General features: G+C 32.7%; 1 protein-coding gene across 2 annotated transcripts in view; it reads right to left on the bottom strand.

Annotated features, from left to right (window-relative positions):
• Window positions 1–19,967, bottom strand: part of gnaz (guanine nucleotide binding protein (G protein), alpha z polypeptide) — a 72,506-nt gene that overhangs the window by 32,388 nt on the left and 20,151 nt on the right. The window contains exon 2 of one of the 2 annotated variants that reach the window (XM_073829047.1): window positions 11,235–11,293. The exons of the other annotated variant lie outside the window; for it this stretch is intronic. The gene's annotated coding sequence lies outside the window, so the exon portion shown is untranslated. The remainder of the gene's footprint in view (window positions 1–11,234; window positions 11,294–19,967) is intronic. 2 annotated transcript variants of the gene reach the window in all.

Raw genomic sequence — 19,967 nt, 5'->3', positions numbered from 1 at the left:
TGTTAAAAGTCACTTATAACCATACTAAACGCAACAACAGAAAGTTAACCTCAGATCTTGAAAATAAATTTAGGCAAACATATGATAAAATTGCAAACCAACAAGTGTTTTCCATGACAAAGATGGTATCAGTCATTCAATATTTAGTGTTAATGATGTTAAAAAGTTTTAATATTTATGAATTAGATTATAAACTTGTCCATTTCATTGAGAGTGCAATTCTGCACAACTAAATTGGTGTGGACAACTAAGTTGCTTGTCACTGGAATCTTGTTGCATCACATGCAGTTAGGACACGGCGTATGATATTTGTCAATGAGCTTAGGATCTTTTGAGCAGCAAGACTTGTTAAAGTGCAGTACTAACACTCTGTGTTTGAAGGATCTGCTCTGGTGCATCATATCAAGCACTCTGTAATAACAGGTAAACTGACAATATATAGTAAATGTAAGTTAAAGGATTGCCTGTGTAACCAGTTAAAACTTGAAGTGGCGATGAGATCTTAAAATGTATGGAAAGAGTCTTAAAAAGGTCCATGATTCCTGTATATACCCTGGCGTAATTGTTTATTACCCCTGCTTTACCCAGCAGTTTTGTGTATCACTGCGCAACATCCTTAGCAACATGAACAATCAGTAATATAGCATCAAACGGTTCCATGTATTATGTATATTGGCAGAATTAACAGCTTGTTTTCTGTTTCAGGTATGATATTGTATGTCTATTCATCAGTTTACACTGTAATGAAACTCGCGTAGTGCCATGGATCGGTCTGTTTTAAAACTAAAAGACGGAAAACAGACATTCTCTCACACTGAGAGATAAGCAGATGTGTGCGTGAGAAAATATCATATATGGTGTTAAAAAAAATATTACACAGCTCCTATTCTCTGTTTTTATTTGAGCTCCAAGGATGAGGCAGGTTACATCAGAACTATTTTTTAGTGGAAGGACAGCATTTAACAAACTTGCTTCAAGAAAGTAACATATCAATACATATATTTTTGGTTTTAATATATTTTGTTGTGTGGTAACCATTTTATAAAAGCAATAAGTACTCTTGTACTTTACTGCTTACTTAAAGCAAGAAATAAACATGAATGAACATCAGAGGGTATTTTATTTTTTAACCACGGAAAGATTTTCAAGTTTAAGTCTACCAGAGTTAATCTACCCTCCTGCAATAATTAAGCTTATCCTTCAACCTCCCTGGTCTCATGAAGAAAGCGTACCTCTGGGAACTTTTTCACAAGATGCAAAATACATACCAATAAGTACATATAACTGCAGTTTCCAACAGAAATGAACATTAGAGGCGGTAAAACAGCAACACTTGTAAATGTTTTCGTACACAGTTATGATTACAGCTCCATATGTTTCGCTTTTCGGACATAACAAACTTGCTTGGTAGCCCAGCCGACACCGAATTGGACCTAGGATGCAAAATGCATAAGCCTAAATGTAAAATAAATAGAAAATATGACAGCTCATATAATATTTAGATATGAAAAATAAAAAAACGGACCCTATTTTGTATCCTGTTTGTGGAAAGTGCCATAAATATTTAAAAAGTGCTTGATCTCATGTCTGCATTTCTTCCGGATCAGCATTACATCAGTCAAGCGGTGATGCTTTTAGAGCTAATGCCATTTATATAATTACTTCAGAGCATATCTGGCAATTGGAGTATATTTATGATAATTGATTATTCTGCAACATTTCACGGCTGTTGGAGACTAAGGATGACAGCTGGAATGATTGAGAAACGCAGAATGTGCCAGACCGAGTCTCTTCTTACCACTTCCGCTTTCGTAACACAAGCCATGCTTGGATGTCTAAACGAACACTGTCGCTTGACGTAAGCACCATCAGACAAAACAGTAACCTGGAAACCAAAACATTACGCTTGCGAGGCTTTGTTGAGTGTATCAAAAATGCATTGGCAACGTTTTTCAGAAATGTGTCCTGAGGCCATGAACGAATGTGTGAGAGGATGGAGAATGACAGGGGTCTCACGGTTAAGCCAGACTCATGTTTTCTCATGAGCGCTGAGGTAATCTGACCCCACCGGCTCCCTTTCGCCTCCAGAGATCAGCTGCTGTCAGACTCACATATTTCCTGATTTTAATGCATCCATAATTATAATGATTTTTCAGAAAGCTGCACATGGGAGGACGGCCTAATGTCATACTCTTGTGCAATATGTTTGATTTGTGAGTTTTATGTTATGGAATAGGGGAATGATTACACAAAACTAGATTCTAGCCCATTTTACGTCTGTTATTTATGGAAGTTCATTTCTGCCACTGGATAAAAACATTAAACAAAAAGTAACTGTAATTTTTTTTTTCGTCTCCCAATTCGGACTTATTTTTACATCTCGTAAATTCCGAGTTGATCTCACAATGCCTGCTTTTTCCTTACAATTCTGAGAAAAAAATCTTAATACAACATACAAAAGGAGAATTTGAGGGGGGAAAAGTCAGAACTTCATAATGTAAACTAGAAATTGTGAGAGTAAAACATTTTTCAGTCTACATTTCACAATTCTCAGCAAATCTAAAAAAAATTCTCGCAATTCTCAGTTTTTCCCAATTTTGAGTTTATATCTTATAATTTTGACTTTTTCTGCAATTCTGAATTTATGTCTTGCCATTTTTTTACTCATAATTCTGACTTTTTATGGCAGAATTATGACTTTTTCTTGCAATTCTAACTTTCTTCTCACAATTCTGAAAGAGTTTAGATCTTGCAATCCTGACTTTTCTCCCACAATTTTAAGTATAAATTCTGACAGTTTTTTTTTTTAAATTGAGGTTTATATCTCAATTTTGATTTTCTTCTCACAGTTCTGAGCTTATATCTCATAATTCTGTATTTTTCGTGTAATTTTAAGTATATATTTTAATTCTGAATTCTGGCATTCTGAGTTTATATCTCACAATTCTGCTATTTTTCTTGTAATTCTGACTTTCGTCTCACATTTCTGAGTCTCAATTCTGATTTTATTCTCTATTCTAAATTCTAAGTTTATATTTTGCAGTTCTGACTTTTTCCCTCAAAATTCTGAGAAGAAAAGATGAAATTGTGAGTTATAAATTTGCAGTTCTGAGAAAAACATATCTATTTGGAATTGGATTATAATAATAATTTTTTTAATTATTTTTTTCTCACATTTCCGACATTTTTGTCTCTCATTTCTGGGTTTATATCTTGCAATTCTGACATTTTTCACACCATTATAAGTATTAATCTCACAGTTCTGAATTGTTTTTGCAATTCCAAGTGTATATCTTAATTCTGACTTTCTTCTCACAATTCTGAGCTTATATCTCACAATTTTGTCTTTTTTTGTCCCTCAATTCTCAGTTTATATCTTGCAATTCTGACTTTTTTCCGCACAATTTCTGAGTTTATTTCTCACAATTCTAACTTTTTTTCTCATAATTCTGAGTTTAGATCTCACAGTTCTGACATATTTCTCTCAATTCTGAATATATATCTCACAATTCTGACTTTTTTTTGGACAATTCTGAGTTTGTCTATTGTAATTCAGATCTTTCTTGCAATTCTAATTCTTATATCTCACTATCTGACTTTTTTTACCCTCACAATTCAAAGAGTTTACATCTTGTTATTCAGAATTTTTTTCTCACAATTCAAATTTTTGTATCTCACAATTGTGACTTTTTTTCTCACAGTTCTTTATATCTAAATTCTGATTTTATTCTTACAATTCTGAGTTTATATCTCACAATTCTGACTTTTTCTCGTAATTCTGACTTTTACTCATAATTCTGAGTTTATATCTCACAATTCTGACTTTTTTCTCATAATTCTTAGTTTAGATCTCACTTTTTTTCTTGCAATTGTAAGTATACTTCTCACAATTCTAACTTTCTTCTCATTGAACTTCTTGTAGTTTATATCTCAATTCTGATTTTCTTCTCAGTTCTGAGCTTATATCTTGCAATTCTGACATTTTTCTCACCATTATAAGTTTTTTCTCTCAATTCGCAGTTTATATCTCGTAATTCTGAGTTTTAATCTCACAGTTCTGAATTGTTTTTGTAATTCAAAGTGCATATCTTAATTCTGACTTTCTTCTCACAATTCTGAGTTTATCTCTCAAAATTATTTTTTGTCCCTCAATTCTGAGTTTATATCTCGCAATTCTGACTTTTTTCTCCTAAGTCCAACTTTCTTCTCACAATAACAAGTTTATATCTCACAATTCTGACTTTTTTCTCATAATTCTGAGTTTAGATGTCACTTTTTTCTTGCAATTGTATACTTCTCACAATTCTAACTTTCTTCTCACTGAACTTCTTAACTTTTCCTCACAATTCTGACTTTTTTCTCTTAATTCCAACTTTCTTCTCACAATAACAAGTTTATATCTCACAATTCTGATTTTTTTTCTCTTAATTCCAACTTTCTTCTCACAATAACAAGTTTATATCTCACAATTCTGACTTTTTTCTCATAATTCTGAGTTTAGATGTCACTTTTTTCTTGCAATTGTATACTTCTCACAATTCTAACTTTCTTCTCACTGAACTTCTTAACTTTTCCTCACAATTCTGACTTTTTTCTCTTAATTCCAACTTTCTTCTCACAATAACAAGTTTATATCTCACAATTCAGATTTTTTTTCTCTTAATTCCAACTTTCTTCTCACAATAACAAGTTTATATCTCACAATTCTGACTTTTTTCTCATAATTCTGAGTTTAGATGTCACTTTTTTCTTGCAATTGTATACTTCTCACAATTCTAACTTTCTTCTCACTGAACTTCTTAACTTTTCCTCACAATTCTGACTTTTTTCTCTTAATTCCAACTTTCTTCTCACAATAACAAGTTTATATCTCACAATTCAGATTTTTTTCTCTTAATTCCAACTTTCTTCTCACAATAACAAGTTTATATCTCACAATTCTGACTTTTTCACAATTCTGAGTTTGCATCTTATATTTCTGATTTTTCTCACAATTCTATTTTTTATATCTTGTAATTCTGACTTTTTTCTCACAATTCTTTATATCTCAGTTCTGATTTTATTCTCACAATTCTGAGTTTATATCTCACAGCCCTGACTTTTTCTCATAATTCTGACTTTCACTCGTAATTCTGAGTTTAGATCTTACAGTTCTGAATTTTTTCTTGCAATTGTAAGTATACTTTTCACTTTTTTTCATGCAATTCTAACTTTCCTCTCATTGAACTTCTTGTAGTTTATATCTCACAATTCTCTCAATTCTGATTTTATTCTCACATTTCTGAGCTTATCTTACAATTCAGATTTTTTTCTCACACTTCTGTCTTTTTCTCACAATTCTGAAAAGAAAGTTGGAATTATATATTTGCTGTAGTGAGAAAAACTTGATTATATCTATTTGCTATTGACTGAATTGTGCAAAACAAATTTTAATTTCACATTGACTCAAACTCGACTAGTACAGGCACGGCCTTTGATGATACTGACCGTTCCTCTGGAGACCCTGAAAAAGTTTGAAAGCAAAAATGAGAGTCTGAAACAAATAAAAGTCAGTGTACCTGTCAGATGAATGCATTCTGAGGAGCACTGAGGTTGTATTTTTATTGAGTTGGTCACCCATGTGACCCTGGCCACTACAGACTACTCCCTTTCCCCAAAACAAACCCAGCTTTGTGCAATAAATAGATTGTTATATAACATGCAATGGCATCTCTGTCTTATTGATGAATGCTTGTGTTATGTAAGGCTGCCTGCCAGTTGTAACTCTCTGGGATACGCTCCTGGCCCAACTCATATATGTCTGACAAATATCACATACATTTCACAGAGCGGGAAACCTGTGTCAAATTAAGCGAAAGTGTACTATGGTTATTGTATCATGACGCACAGATTCGAAAGGGCCTCTTGGGATCTTTATGTTCTTGCTCACTTCATCTTTATGTTCCCTGTTGGTAATGTTAACCAACTGTCAAATAACAATTTATACATTGTTTTATGCAGAGTAAACTACATTTTTTCTTACTGAATATCCTGTTACAATAGTGACACAGTGACTCTACACTGTAACATAAAATTGTTAGATACGAGTTTAAATCATATGTATTAATCATGTTTAATAAGCTAATTGTACTGATTTTTAATTCATGCTCATTTCCATTCAAAATTATGTCAAGACTGGATGATTTTCATTTCATTTTCTAAAAAAAACTATTGCCATAATGCCATAACTTTTTTATATCTAAATCTTAATTGTGGTTAATCTCGCAATTCTGACCTTTTTTCTCACAATTCTGAATATATCTCGCAATTCTTACTTTCTTCTCACAATTTTAAGTTTATATCTCACAATTCTGACTTTTTCTTGCAATTCTGAGTTTATATCTTAATTGTGACTTTCTTCTCACAGTTCTGAGTTTATATCTCACAATTCTTACTTCTCACAGTTCTGACTTATTTCTTCACAATTCTGAGTTTATATATTGTATTTTTTTCTCACAGTTCTGAGTTTATATCTCACAATTCTTACTTTCTTCTCATAATTCTGAGTTTATATCTTAGTAGTGACTTTCTCCTCACAACAGAGTTTATATATTGCAATTTGGACATTTTTTCCCACAATTCTGAATTTATATCTCGCCATTTAATTTTTTTTTCTTTTCTGAGCTTATATCTCACAATTTTTACTTAGTTTATGTCTTGCAATTCAGACCTTTCTTCTCACAATTCTGAGTTTATATCTCGCAGTTCTTACTTCTCGCAGTTTTGACTAATTTCCTCACAATTCTCAGTTTAAATCTCACAATTCTTACTTTCTTCTTATAACTTTGAGTTTATTTCTCGCAAGTCTTACTTTCTTCTTACAATTCTTAGTTTATATCTCACAATTCAGACTTTTTTCTCACAATTCTAAGTTTATATCTCACAATTCTGACTTTTTTGAGAGTTTATATCTTAATTGTGACTTTCTTCTCACAGTTCTGAGTTTATATCTTGCGATTTGGACCTTTTTTCCTACAGTTCTTAATTTATATCTCGTAATTTAGACTTTTTTTCTTACAATTCTGAGTTTATATCTCACAATTCTTACCTACTTCTCACAATTCTGACTCATTTCCTCACAATTCTGAGTTTATATCTCGCAATTCTTACTTTCTTCTCACAATTCTGAGTTTATATCTCGCAAGTCTTACTTTCTTCTTACAATTCTTAGTTTATATCTCACAATTCTGACTTTTTTGAGAGTTTATATCTTAATTGTGACTTTCTTCTCACAGTTCTGAGTTTATATCTTGCGATTTGGACCTTTTTTCCTACAGTTCTTAATTTATATCTCGTAATTTAGACTTTTTTTCTTACAATTCTGAGTTTATATCTCACAATTCTTACCTACTTCTCACAATTCTGACTCATTTCCTCACAATTCTGAGTTTATATCTCGCAATTCTTACTTTCTTCTCACAATTCTGAGTTTATATCTCGCAAGTCTTACTTTCTTCTTACAATTCTTAGTTTATATCTCACAATTCAGACTTTTTTCTCACAATTCTTAGTTTATATCTCACAATTCAGACTTTTTTCTCACAATTCTAAGTTTATATCTCACAATTCTGACTTTTTTCTCACAATTCTAAGTTTATATCTCACAATTCAGACTTTCTTCTTACAATTCTTAGTTTATATCTCACAATTCAGACTTTTTTCTCACAATTCTTAGTTTATATCTCACAATTCAGACTTTTTTCTCACAATTCTAAGTTTATATCTCACAATTCTGACTTTTTTGAGAGTTTATATCTTAATTGTGACTTTCTTCTCACAGTTCTGAGTTTATATCTTGCGATTTGGACCTTTTTTCCTACAGTTCTTAATTTATATCTCGTAATTTAGACTTTTTTTCTTACAATTCTGAGTTTATATCTCACAATTCTTACCTACTTCTCACAATTCTGACTCATTTCCTCACAATTCTGAGTTTATATCTTGCAATTCTGACTTTTTTCTCAATTCTGAGTTTATATCTTGCAATTCTGACTTTTTTTGAGAGTTTATATCTTAATTGTGACTTTCTTCTCACAGTTCTGAGTTTATATCTTGCGATTTGGACCTTTTTTCCTACAGTTCTTAATTTATATCTCGTAATTTAGGCTTTTTTTCTTACAATTCTGAGTTTATATCTCACAATTCTTACCTACTTCTCACAATTCTGACTCATTTCCTCACAATTCTGAGTTTATATCTCGCAATTCTGACTTTTTTCTCAATTCTGAGTTTATATCTTGCAATTCTGACTTTTTTTCACAATTAAAATTTTATATCTTACAATTCTGTCCTTTAGTAATAGTAATAATTAAGTAATTATACACACATTATACACATATACAAAGTGTGTGTATGCGTGCAAAAATAAGAAAACTAAATATTTTTTATATTCTGAATTTCTAAAACTAATTTTAGTCTGCACACACAAATATCAATAATTAATTTAATCAAATTATTTACCATTTTTGTAAGATCATGACCCATTTCATGAGAATTCTGGGGTGATTTTCAGGGGGGGAAAGACTAAAAATCTTTTTTTTTTTTTTTCTTTTGGGGGAAAAATAGGAAAGTAAATAAATAGATAAATAGATTTTTTTTTTTAATCCAGAAAAATGCACTACATTAACACACTTCGTCAAATATGCAATATTTGTGTGCACAAACCTGACAAACCTACGACCTTTTCTTCTCCTATAAGTAGAATGACCCAGAGAGTTCATTCCTGCCATCTGTGTTGAGGACGGCTTGACGTCAGTCCCTGTCCCCCCTCCACCCACCCTGCCTCTGTCCCTTCGGTATTCTGGCACACTATTAAGGAAGGGTTGCTGTCTATATATCACACCGCTGTATTTCCCCCACAATGACTCATGCCCCAGTTACAGACACTAATTGATTACAGTGCAGAACCATTATACAGAAACCATACAGTATCCCAGCTCAGTGAAACAGACTCATAAATCTTATCACATCTCATCTCATCTCATCTCATCTCACTGTATTATTAATAAGGCATCACTGAAAAGGAAGCCACATTCACAATCACCAAATTCACAAACTGGATAGGCATTCCTGAGGGCAACCTACTACCGAGATTTGTTGTGTCAAATGTACAAGCACTAAACGCTAAAGCATTAATATGTCTGATATAAACTCTAAAGCTATTAATCCACTCCCCGCTAAGCTAGTTCTCAAATCGTACATCGGGATGAGTGTGTTTTTGCCTATTGAACAGCGACGGGAAGAGTCCTGGGTCACTGTGTCAGTGGGCAGCTGAGACCACAATCGACCAGAACAGATGCAGCCTTTGATCACACTGACAATAGTGAACAATCGTACAATTCACCGAACAATGTAGAATCAGATAGCATTTCTCTTAATTTGTCCCCTTGGTTTCAACCGTCTGTCATAAGAGCAATCATTGTTTCAGGAGATGCGTATCAGAGGGGAATTTTCAATGCCTCGCAACCACTGTTGCAATCGGTTTCAAGTGAATTTCCTGTTGTACTGTTTGATTTTTGTGCTTCTTTCGTTTCTCATCTTTGGATTGAACACACAGGGTTTCAATTTGGCCAGCAGAGACGTCAGAGATTTGATGGAACATGCATGACTCAAATCAGCCATTTAATTGTTCTTGTGAATTCCACCGCAGAGCGCCTGGAGTCCACTTGACAGAGAGCACAAGTGAGCGCAGATAGAAGAAGAGAAGCTTTTATGGGGAAATCACATATACAATCTCCTTCATTTCCATTATTTCTCTTACAGACTGATGAGATGAAATGGAGTGCAAATTGGCCAAAAACATATTCATGTCTAGAACTGCACGCATTTTAATCGTGATCACGATTTCTGCTTCTTTAAATCAATTGAGCATAATTGTCTGCGATATTGGTCCGCTGGAGTGAGTCTGTTAGTGCTGCAGTGAGTCGGTTAGTTTGCATCACCCTGTTTTTCTTCTTTCAAGGCCTCAATCAGGTCCGGGTGCATCTACCAACTCAGAACACGTGAAAAAGAACAACCCAGTAACTGTTCTTTATCACAATTCTGAGTTTATATTTTGCAATTCTGACTTTCTTCTCACAATTGTGACTTTATATCTTGTAATTCTGATATTTCTCACAATTAAATTTTTTTATCTCAAATTTCTGACTTTTTTCTCACAATTCTGAGTTTATATCTCACAATTCTAACTTTATCACAATTCTGAGTTTATCTCGAAATTCTGACTTTATCACAATTCTGAGTTTATATCTCAAAATTCTGACTTTTTTCTCGCAATTCTGAGTTTATATCTCAAAATTCTAACTTTATCACAATTCTGACTTTATATCTCGAAATTCTGACTTTATCACAATTCTGAGTTTATATCTCAAAATTCAAATTTTTTTCTTGCATTTCTGAGTTTATATCTCAAAATTCTGACTTTCTTACAATTGTGACTTTTTTCCTCACAATTCTGAGTTTATATCTTGTAATTCTGATATTTCTCACAATTCAATTTTTTTTATCTCAAAATTCTGAGTTTATATCTCGAAATTCTGACTTTATCATAATGCTGAGTTTATATCTCACAATTACTTGTTTTTCTTGCATTTCTGAGTTTATATCTCAAAATTATGACTTTATAACAATTTTGAGTTTATATCTTGAAATTATGACTTTATCACAATTCTGAGTTTATATCTCGAGATTCAATTTTTTTCTCACAATTCCGAGTTTATATCTAATTCTGACTTTTTGCTCACAATTCTGAGTTTATATCTCATAATTCTGACTTTCTTCTTAGAATTGTGACTTTTTTCCTCACAATTCTGAATTTATATCTTAAGTAATTGTGACTTTTTTCACAATTCAAATTTTTATATCTCACCATTGAGTCTTTTTTTATAACAATTCTGAGTTTACATCTTGTAATTCTGAAATTTTAGCAGTGAAAGTTCGAGCAAAGCATACTAACTCTTCTGTCTTTGGCTGCACAGACGAGCACAGAACACTATTTAGAGTAAAGCAGAAGATTTATTGATTTATTTACTGTATATTACACTGCTGCCACACAGATCTAATATAAACATGCGATTTCTTTCCCAGCTCTTTACCTTCACAGACATAACACTACTCATGTGATTTAACCTAAACGTGTGTGTATTTGACAGTTTAAGCACAATAAGACATGAAGGAGAACTTAGTTTATTACTCACATGCTGTGTGACAGCAGCTTTCTGTGCACGTGCTTCGGATGTGTGCTCACAGAAAAACCCTATAACAGAAATTTAAACTGGCTTTAAAAAACATGATTTCAGCACAATAGACATGATAATCAAAACCAAACAGATGTTTTTTAATAGAGTATCTGAGGTATGAGCTTTAAAGGCACAGCTCTATTCTAGAAAAGGGGGCCGGGAGCAGTAGCTCATTTCCATTTAAAGAGACATGCACGAAAACAGTGTGTTTCTGCTCTGTGGGGTATTTTAAGCTAAAACTTGTAAAATGGGCATAACAGGTCTCCTTTAATGACATTTAAAGCCTAAATTCAATTTCCAGAATTAAAAAGCTAAATGTAAGCTACTGTCACATGACTTCACAGTCATTAGTGCTAAAAATGTGTTTCCTGTGAGTTTAAGTTAGAACAGTTTGCAAGAGTCCGATTCTAAACACGATGAGGGTGTGAAAGCGACTAGTGAGTAGATGGCTTTCCTGTTTGCTATGACCTTTATGTTCAGAAAGCTTTACTGATTACATGATGCATTTTATGTTGTAAAATATATATTGTTAATATATCTCGATCTTGTGTTAATCACAGACCTTATTTTAGGCATTTAATCTATTCTAAAAAAAAAAAAAAACCCACTTATTTCAGGATGATGGGCTGGATGTGCTAAAAGGCAAACTGATTTCCAGGTTTTGGCCTACACAGAAATATGTCATGCCTGCAACACTCTATTTATCCTGAAAACATTGTATTATTTTTCATTTGACAGTTTTTTCATGCATTTATGCTTGGGGTTGCCAGATGTCAAGAGTTTAAATCCCTATATCAGAGCTTTTCTCTTAAATTTATACATTTTCTGTCAAGTGTTATATAATCTGGACACCATGCACACATTTATACTCTCTCTACAATGCATGATGATCTGAAAGCGCTCATAAACATTTATGTTGGAGCTTGTCAATGTCCATAGCAATGTTCTGTTCAAATTCAAGTAATAAAGCCAGTCTGTGTTCATTCACAAGGCTCTTTGTGTTGTGTGCTGCAGCTAAATGAGCCAGCAATCAAAAAATGCATCTCAAATACATTGTTTGCGACTAATTTTGGTTTTAAGGGGGACATCGGATTCCCAGTTTCCACAAGTCTGCAACATACTTTGATTAAAATTCTTCAATAGTCGTGTAAAGCAACACCTATTTCAAATGTCAAAAACAGCTCTGTTTCAGTGCTTGGCTCTTTAAATGATAATGAGCTACTGCTCACCCCGCCCCTCTCTTCCGTTTTTTTTTTTTTTTTTGAGACTCTGATGTCAGGAGAAAATTAAGACTCTTATGTTCACTTTTACATTCAAATACAAAACACCTGTATTGCTTACGAAACATTGTTGACGCTACAGCTGCTTCAGTACGGAAACATGCTAATACAGGAAAGTTGGTCAGCAGTCGTGGGCGGGGTCTAGCAGTATAATGTCATACTGCTCAAAAAATTAAAACGGCTTGATTATTTAGATTGTTAAGGTTTTTTAGGGATTAAATAGAAGGAGTGCATGTATTGTCAATTCACCATGTAAAAGTATGTTTTGTATCCAATGTCCACTTTAATGAAAAAGCGTGAACTTAATTAAAAAAAATGATTGGAAAATGATGTCTACTGTATTCTTGCTTAAACAAACCTCCATACAAGGGCTCTCAGCCAAATTAGTACTCAAAACCAGTCTTGGGGAAAGTTACTTTTAAAAAAAATGCATTACAATATTGAGTTACTCCTTAAAAAAAGTAACTAATTACATTACTTAGTTGGACTTTTATGGAAAGTAATGCGTTATGTTACTTTTGTGTTACTTTTTAAATCTGGGCAGGGATTGCTTGTTTGTTTATAATATAAAAAGATCTATTTTTGGCAAAAGTAAAAGCCTTTTTACAGCAAAAGCCTCAGGCTTAGAGAAAAGTAAATGCAGAAGAAAAAATGTAAACTCTTCAGCAATAAAAAAAGAAAAACAAATGTTAGATTATTTTGAGTAATTTTTGCTTATTAGTATGGATGAATTTGATCATCGAAGGTCGGCAGCAAAGATATGGTTAATAAAATGGGATTAAATACATAAAGGATATTTGCATTATTTAACATATTTGCTTATTGCAGGTTTGCGTTGAAATTCACTGTTTTTATTCATTTTGAGGAATACTGTATTTGTTTTTTTTTAGTGAGTGAGATGAATTAATCCATGTTTACATTTATTCTAGAACTAAAGTAACATTTTACTCACAATTTCTCTCAAGCTCAGGAGAGCTTTTAATCAATAAATGGGGGGGGGGAGTAACTGGCGTTACTTATTTGAAAAAGTAACTCAGAAATTTTCTTGTTGTTAAAAAGTAATGCGTTACTTTACTAGTTACTTGGAAAAAGTAATCTTATTACGTAACTTGCGTTACTTGTAATGCGTTACCCTCAACACTGCTCAAAACTAGCCCAATCACGGCCAAAACAAGCCCAATCATATTCCAGGAGGAAATGTCTATAAAAATCAATCCAAATTTACATTCTGGAGGGTCAAAACCTCCTTCCAGGGATTCCACCTCAATTCAAATTATGCTCCAAGAGGAACATAACTTTAGGAGTTCTGCTTTAACCTGTAGACTGGAAAACAACCTGCGGCAGCAGTATAAAAGTAGCCAAATTCTACGGGAAAACTGCAGACTTGGCCACACTGCGCTATACTCAAGGAGGCGATAGAGTTACCTACAAATTTTTGTGCTCGAAACCGACGATAGAAGACATTTTGCGCTACCACTATAGAGCCCCTTGTGGCAAATGCTAAGGTGCATTTACGTCACGATTTGGTCAGTTACCCGGGTGCCCAACCATATTGGAGACACAGATGTAAACAAGCATAGATCGCATGGTTAATGTATGACTGAATTTGTTTTTCTGCTAATTTATGCTGTCTACACCAGGTAAAAACTTATGGAAGCTGCTAAATCATATAGAGAAGGACTTAGTAAGCAGGAAAGGGTGCAATATCTTGACAAATTAAAGTTAATAGGTGGTAAAGATACAGTGCCTTGCAAAAGTCTTCATACCCCTTCATTTTTTTCACATTTTGTTTTGTTGCAGCATTACGTTAAACTGCTTTAAATTACTTTTTTTTCTACATCAATCTACATCTCATAAACCATAATGACAAAGCACAAAACAGGTTTGTAACAAATTTGCAAATTTATTAGAAATAAAAAACTGAAAAGATCCCGTTGCATAAGTATTCATACCCTTTTCTGGGACACTCGAAATTTAGCTCAGGAGCGTTCATATTGCTTCTAGATGTTACACTTCAAGTGGAGTTAAACTGTGGCAAATTCATTTGAATGAGTATGATTTAGAAAGGCACACACCTCTCAGAAAAGGTCTAACAGCTGAAAATGCATATCAGAGCAAAAACCTGAGGTCAAGATAACTGCCTGTAGAGCTCAGTGACAGACTTGCGTTAAGGCAATGATCTAGGGAAGAGTTCAGAAAAAAATCTGCTGCATTAAAGGTTCACAGAAGCATGTAGCCTCCATTATCCATAATGGAAGACGACTGGAACAACTAGGACTCTAGAAAATGTCTGCCAGCCCCCATCCAAGCTGACAGAGCATGAGAGGTGAAAAGGTGAGGCAAAGAATGGCAGATAATTGCCAAATGCAGATGTGCAAAGCTTTTCACATCATACCCCAAAAGACTTGAGGCTGTAAAGGTGCTTCAACTATGAACTGAGTTAAGGGTATGAATACTTATGCAATATACTCATTTCAGTGTTTTATTTTTAATAAATTTGTAAAATTTGCAAATCTGGTTTTTGTTTGTGATTATTATGGTGTATGGAGTGTAAATTGATGTGGGGACAAACTCATTTAAAGCAGTTTAACATAATGCTGCAACAAAACAAAATGTAAAAAAAAATGAAGGAGTATGAATACTTTTGCAAGGCACTGTACAAATGAGCAGTATTAATTAAGATATTAGCCTAATATTTTACCTACCTGACCAGAAATGATAAGAACAAACACGAATGTTGACAAGATTCTTGGAAATCCTGGTTCAGTTTGGCCAACCACGAACACCTGTTGTTCCTCAGAGAGTTTTATGCACTCTTCTCCTTGATTTGTTATAACTTTTGGCAGTGTGTAGCACCCCAAATGTTTTTCCAGGTATGACCGAATAGTACAGCCCGAAACATGACAATAATTGACCATTTTAATCAGCAAAATATGTGTTTCATTCGGTTTTAGTGTCATTGTTTACATTCAGTTCCGGCAATATGGCCGACTGATGATGTGTCGTGAAAACACTCTATTATTTTGGAACATTTTAGCATTGTAGCTAATGATATATCAACTTTTAGACTTCTAACTCGTGCAAGAAACTTTAAGCAACATCAGTGAAACTGACAGAAACTTTTTTATAGTCGCAGAGCAAACAATAACGTCAGTGTTGGGGGCTGCTCATTATGAACAAATGGATGTCACAATATGAACTTTCAGCACAGAGAGTACACTAAACCCCTGAAGAGCACTAACGCCCCAGAAGCAGCGCACACACCCAGCATGACTTGTCAGCTTTTAAAGATTGCCACAGTTGTAACAACAATTACAGCTAATGATTCTGATGCAACACATTCAACACTGCACCAGTGCCAGTGCCACAAACCAATAACAACTGATTTAAATACATGAAGAAAGAAATCAATAAAACAAAGAACACTGCAGATCAAATTGTTTCTAGGTCATTAATGCAGCTCTGTGTCACTTTAGCATGTGGTTAGCATTGTAAGCTGACCGATTAACACATTTTGACCGAGGGGGCAAGCGAGGCAGCGCTTCCAAAAAAAACTTGCTGTGATTGGCTAATTACCCTTATCATGCTTTAAACTGGGCCGCTAATCAGCCTGAATGGGTTGCACTGATGGAAATAGATGGACTAATCACAAAGTACACAACTCGCCCACTCAGGAAACACCACTTTGGTCACATCCGAATGAAAATTTCTTTGAAATGACTTGATGTGATGAGAAAGCTGTACAATGATACCTGTAACACTTGGTGTTTTTACCAATTTAATGTTTCAGATTTTTTTAGGAGTTTTATTTTCAGTATTAAAAATAAGTGAACATTTTGTATTCCTTGTTGAATCATTTTTTGCAATCACTTTACAAGTTTAGTTTACAGATAAAGCTACTTGATATTTGACTCTGGACCATAGAACCAATCATAAAAGTCAACTATTTGAAATTGATAATTAAACATTATCTGGAAGCTGCATAAGCTCTCCATTGATGTATGGTTTGCTAGGATAGGACAATATTTGGCCGAGACACAACTATTTGAAAATCTAGAATCTGAGGGTACAAAAAAAATCGAAATTCTGAGAAAATCGCCTTTAAATTTGTCCGAATGAAGTTCTTAGCAATGCATATTACTAATAAGAAATTAAGTTTTGATATATTTACAGTAGAAAATTTACTAAATATCTTCATGGAACATGATCCTAATATCCTAATGATTTTTGGCATAAAAGAAAAATCATTAATTTTGACCCATACAATGTATTTTTGACTATTGCTACAAATATATCCATCCTGTTTAAAGGAACACTCCATTTTTTTTTTATTTTTTTTTTGGAAATAGGCTCATTCTCCACCTCCCCCCGAGTTAATAAGTTGACTTTTACTATTTTGAAATCCATTCAGCCGTTCTCCTGTTCTGGCGATATCACTTTTAGCATAGCTTAGCATAGATCATTGAATCCTATTAGACCAATATAGCATCGCATTCAAAAATGGCCAACGAATTCCCATATTTGTCCTGTTTAAAACTTGACTCTTCTGTAGTTATATCGTGTTGGAGTTGGAGAATAAGCCTATTTCCAAAAAAAGTGGAGTGTTCCTTGAAGACTTTGTGTATTATTAGTTTAATCTATAAAGTATATATATTGATAAAATGAAATATATATCAAAATGTCATCTAGTGTTATATATATATATATATATATATATATATATATATAAAACAGATGACATTTTGATATATATGACCCTGAACCACAAAACCTGTCTTAAGTAGCGTATATTTGTAGTAGCTATATATTATATTACATGTATTAACTAGCCATAATGTACCTGTATAGTTACTACAAATATATGCTACTTAAGGTTTTGTGGTCCAGGGTTGGTTGCTTAAGTAAATGTTGTTCCATTAACCCAGAAACTGTCTATATATATATATATATATATATATATATATATATATATATATATATATAGTAATATGCATTGCCATTTAGACAATATTTAGATTTTTTTTTTTTTTTTTTTTTTTGCGTCCTCAGATTCCAGATTTTCAAATAGTTGTATCTCGGCCAAATATTGTCCTATCCTAACAAACCATACATCAATGGAAAGCTTAATAATGTATAATGTATACATCTTAATTTCATGAAATTGACCCTTATGACTGGTTTTGTAATCCAGGGTCACATATCAAAAACTCAAACTATACGCTAGTATAAACCAACCAAATTAAAGTCTTGGTTACTAAAGTAAATTTGTTGTTCCATTAACCCAGAAACTGTCTAAACCTCAAATGTTACAAGAATTTATACTGGACTAAAGAATAAATTAAATTCAGAGTGGGAAATTTGACTGTTTAATAAATCTACAAATCATTCAAATACTCACAATTTTCCTGGAAAGTAATCATGTCAGTTTTGTTTAGTCAGGACGTTCTTCTGGCGACTTTAACATCAGCTTCTTCTCATATGCTAATAATCATTGGTTTGAAAGACTCTGAAACACGTTAGCCACAGAGCTATCAATGACCAAAAAAGGACAAACTTGACATTGCAAAATCAAAATGACAAAAACTGAAACAACATCAGATGGAAGCGAGATCTTTGGGTTTTTCTGAGAAGGTTCTCTATGATTTGAGACAGAGATTGCGACGGGGAAGATTTTGATTTCATCTCAAAACCTCAAACGGCAAACCACGCTCATCCACGATGTCAAACGTGTCTCAGAATACCACTGCGACAGGACTGCGCCTCTGGTACTGACATCTGCCGCTAGACGGTGTGAGATAGATTATGGGCAAGACGAAGCGATGGCTAACGTACAGTGTTCCAGATCAGTATTCTGGGGTTGTGACTCATTGGTGGTGTACAGGAACCTGCCTACATCAGAAACAAGTTAGATGTAGGTCACAGACTAGATATCCAGCACGCTGCATTTGAAGATGTACATTACGCAAGACATCTGATGAGACCGAAATAGCATCGTTTACATTTGTTGAAGCTATAGTTCATTCAAAAATGAACAATCTGTCATCATTTTCTCAGCTTCATGTTGTGGTTCCCTTTGGTTGACCACAAAAGGAGATGTTAGTCTGAATGCGTCTTTATTCCATGCAGTGAAAGTGACTGGTGACTAGGAACTGGTGATGTCCGAAAATGGCGAAAAAAGTACCATGAAAGTACCTTAAGTGCAGACCATAGGATTTGTGAGAAGAAAAGATAAAAATTTAAGTCAGGGAATGTGTCGACATACAGGGCCGTTGCGCTTTGGGCGTCCCGAGTTGCAAATCTTTCCCGATCCCACCCCTCCTTTCTCTTCCACTTCACTTCCTGTCTAATAACGATAATAATCCTATCATAATAGAACAAAAACTGCACAAATAAATAAAAAAAATTAAGTCAGTAGTTACTCGAAATATTTTTCTCTAACATTGTTCTAAAATAAAATAAAATAAAATTGAATAAAATAAAATAAAATAAAAAATGAAATGCAATAAAACAATAAAATAATAAAAATTAAATAATAAAATGAAATAAAATAAAATAAAAAATAATATAATATAATATGAAAAATGAAATAAAAGACAAAGTAATAAAATTTGTATTAAAATAAAACATTAAATAAAATGAAAAAATATATAATATAATTTCAAATAGTGTAAAATCAAATATAAAATAAAATGAAACAATAAATAAAATATAATATAAAATCAAATATAAAATAAAACAGTATGAAATAAAATAAAATTATGAATATAATTTAAAAAGTAAAATATAATTGCCATTGAAATAAAACAGTAGTAAATAGTAAAATAGTATAAAATAAAATAAAATAAAAAATATAATATAATATAAAATGCAATAAAATAAAACAAAGTAATAAATTACTATTAAAATAAAATACAAAATAAAATGAAATGAAATAAATATTAAAAAATATAATATTGAATTAAATTAAAATATAATATAAAATACAACAAAATAAAACAAAGTATTATAATTACTATTAAAATAAAATACAAAATATAATAAATAATATGATGTAAAATAAAATGAGATGAGATAAAATAAAATAAATAAAACATAAAGTAATATAATTACTATTAAAATAAAATGAAATTACATGCCATGACGAAATGACCAAGTTTTATTAATTTTTACCCTAGTTTTTATTAAATGGTTGCCATGAGTTATTAATTTGTGGCCACATTTTATTAATTCTTTCCCATTCTTTTTATTAAATCATTTAAACGACTATTTAATCCCTGGCCACTTTTTATTAATTTGTTGCTTTGTTTTTATTAAATGGTTCTATGACTTAATACAGTTTATTCATTTGTTCCCCTCATTTTTAGTAAATCGGTTCCATGGCTAATTAATTTGTGGCCAAGTTTGAACTATT

Source organism: Garra rufa, chromosome 23 (assembly GCF_049309525.1).
Source record: "Garra rufa chromosome 23, GarRuf1.0, whole genome shotgun sequence".
Lineage (NCBI taxonomy): Eukaryota > Metazoa > Chordata > Actinopteri > Cypriniformes > Cyprinidae > Garra > Garra rufa.
The sequence above is the reverse complement of the archived record's forward strand: the minus strand, read 5'-3'. Positions and strand labels throughout refer to the sequence as shown.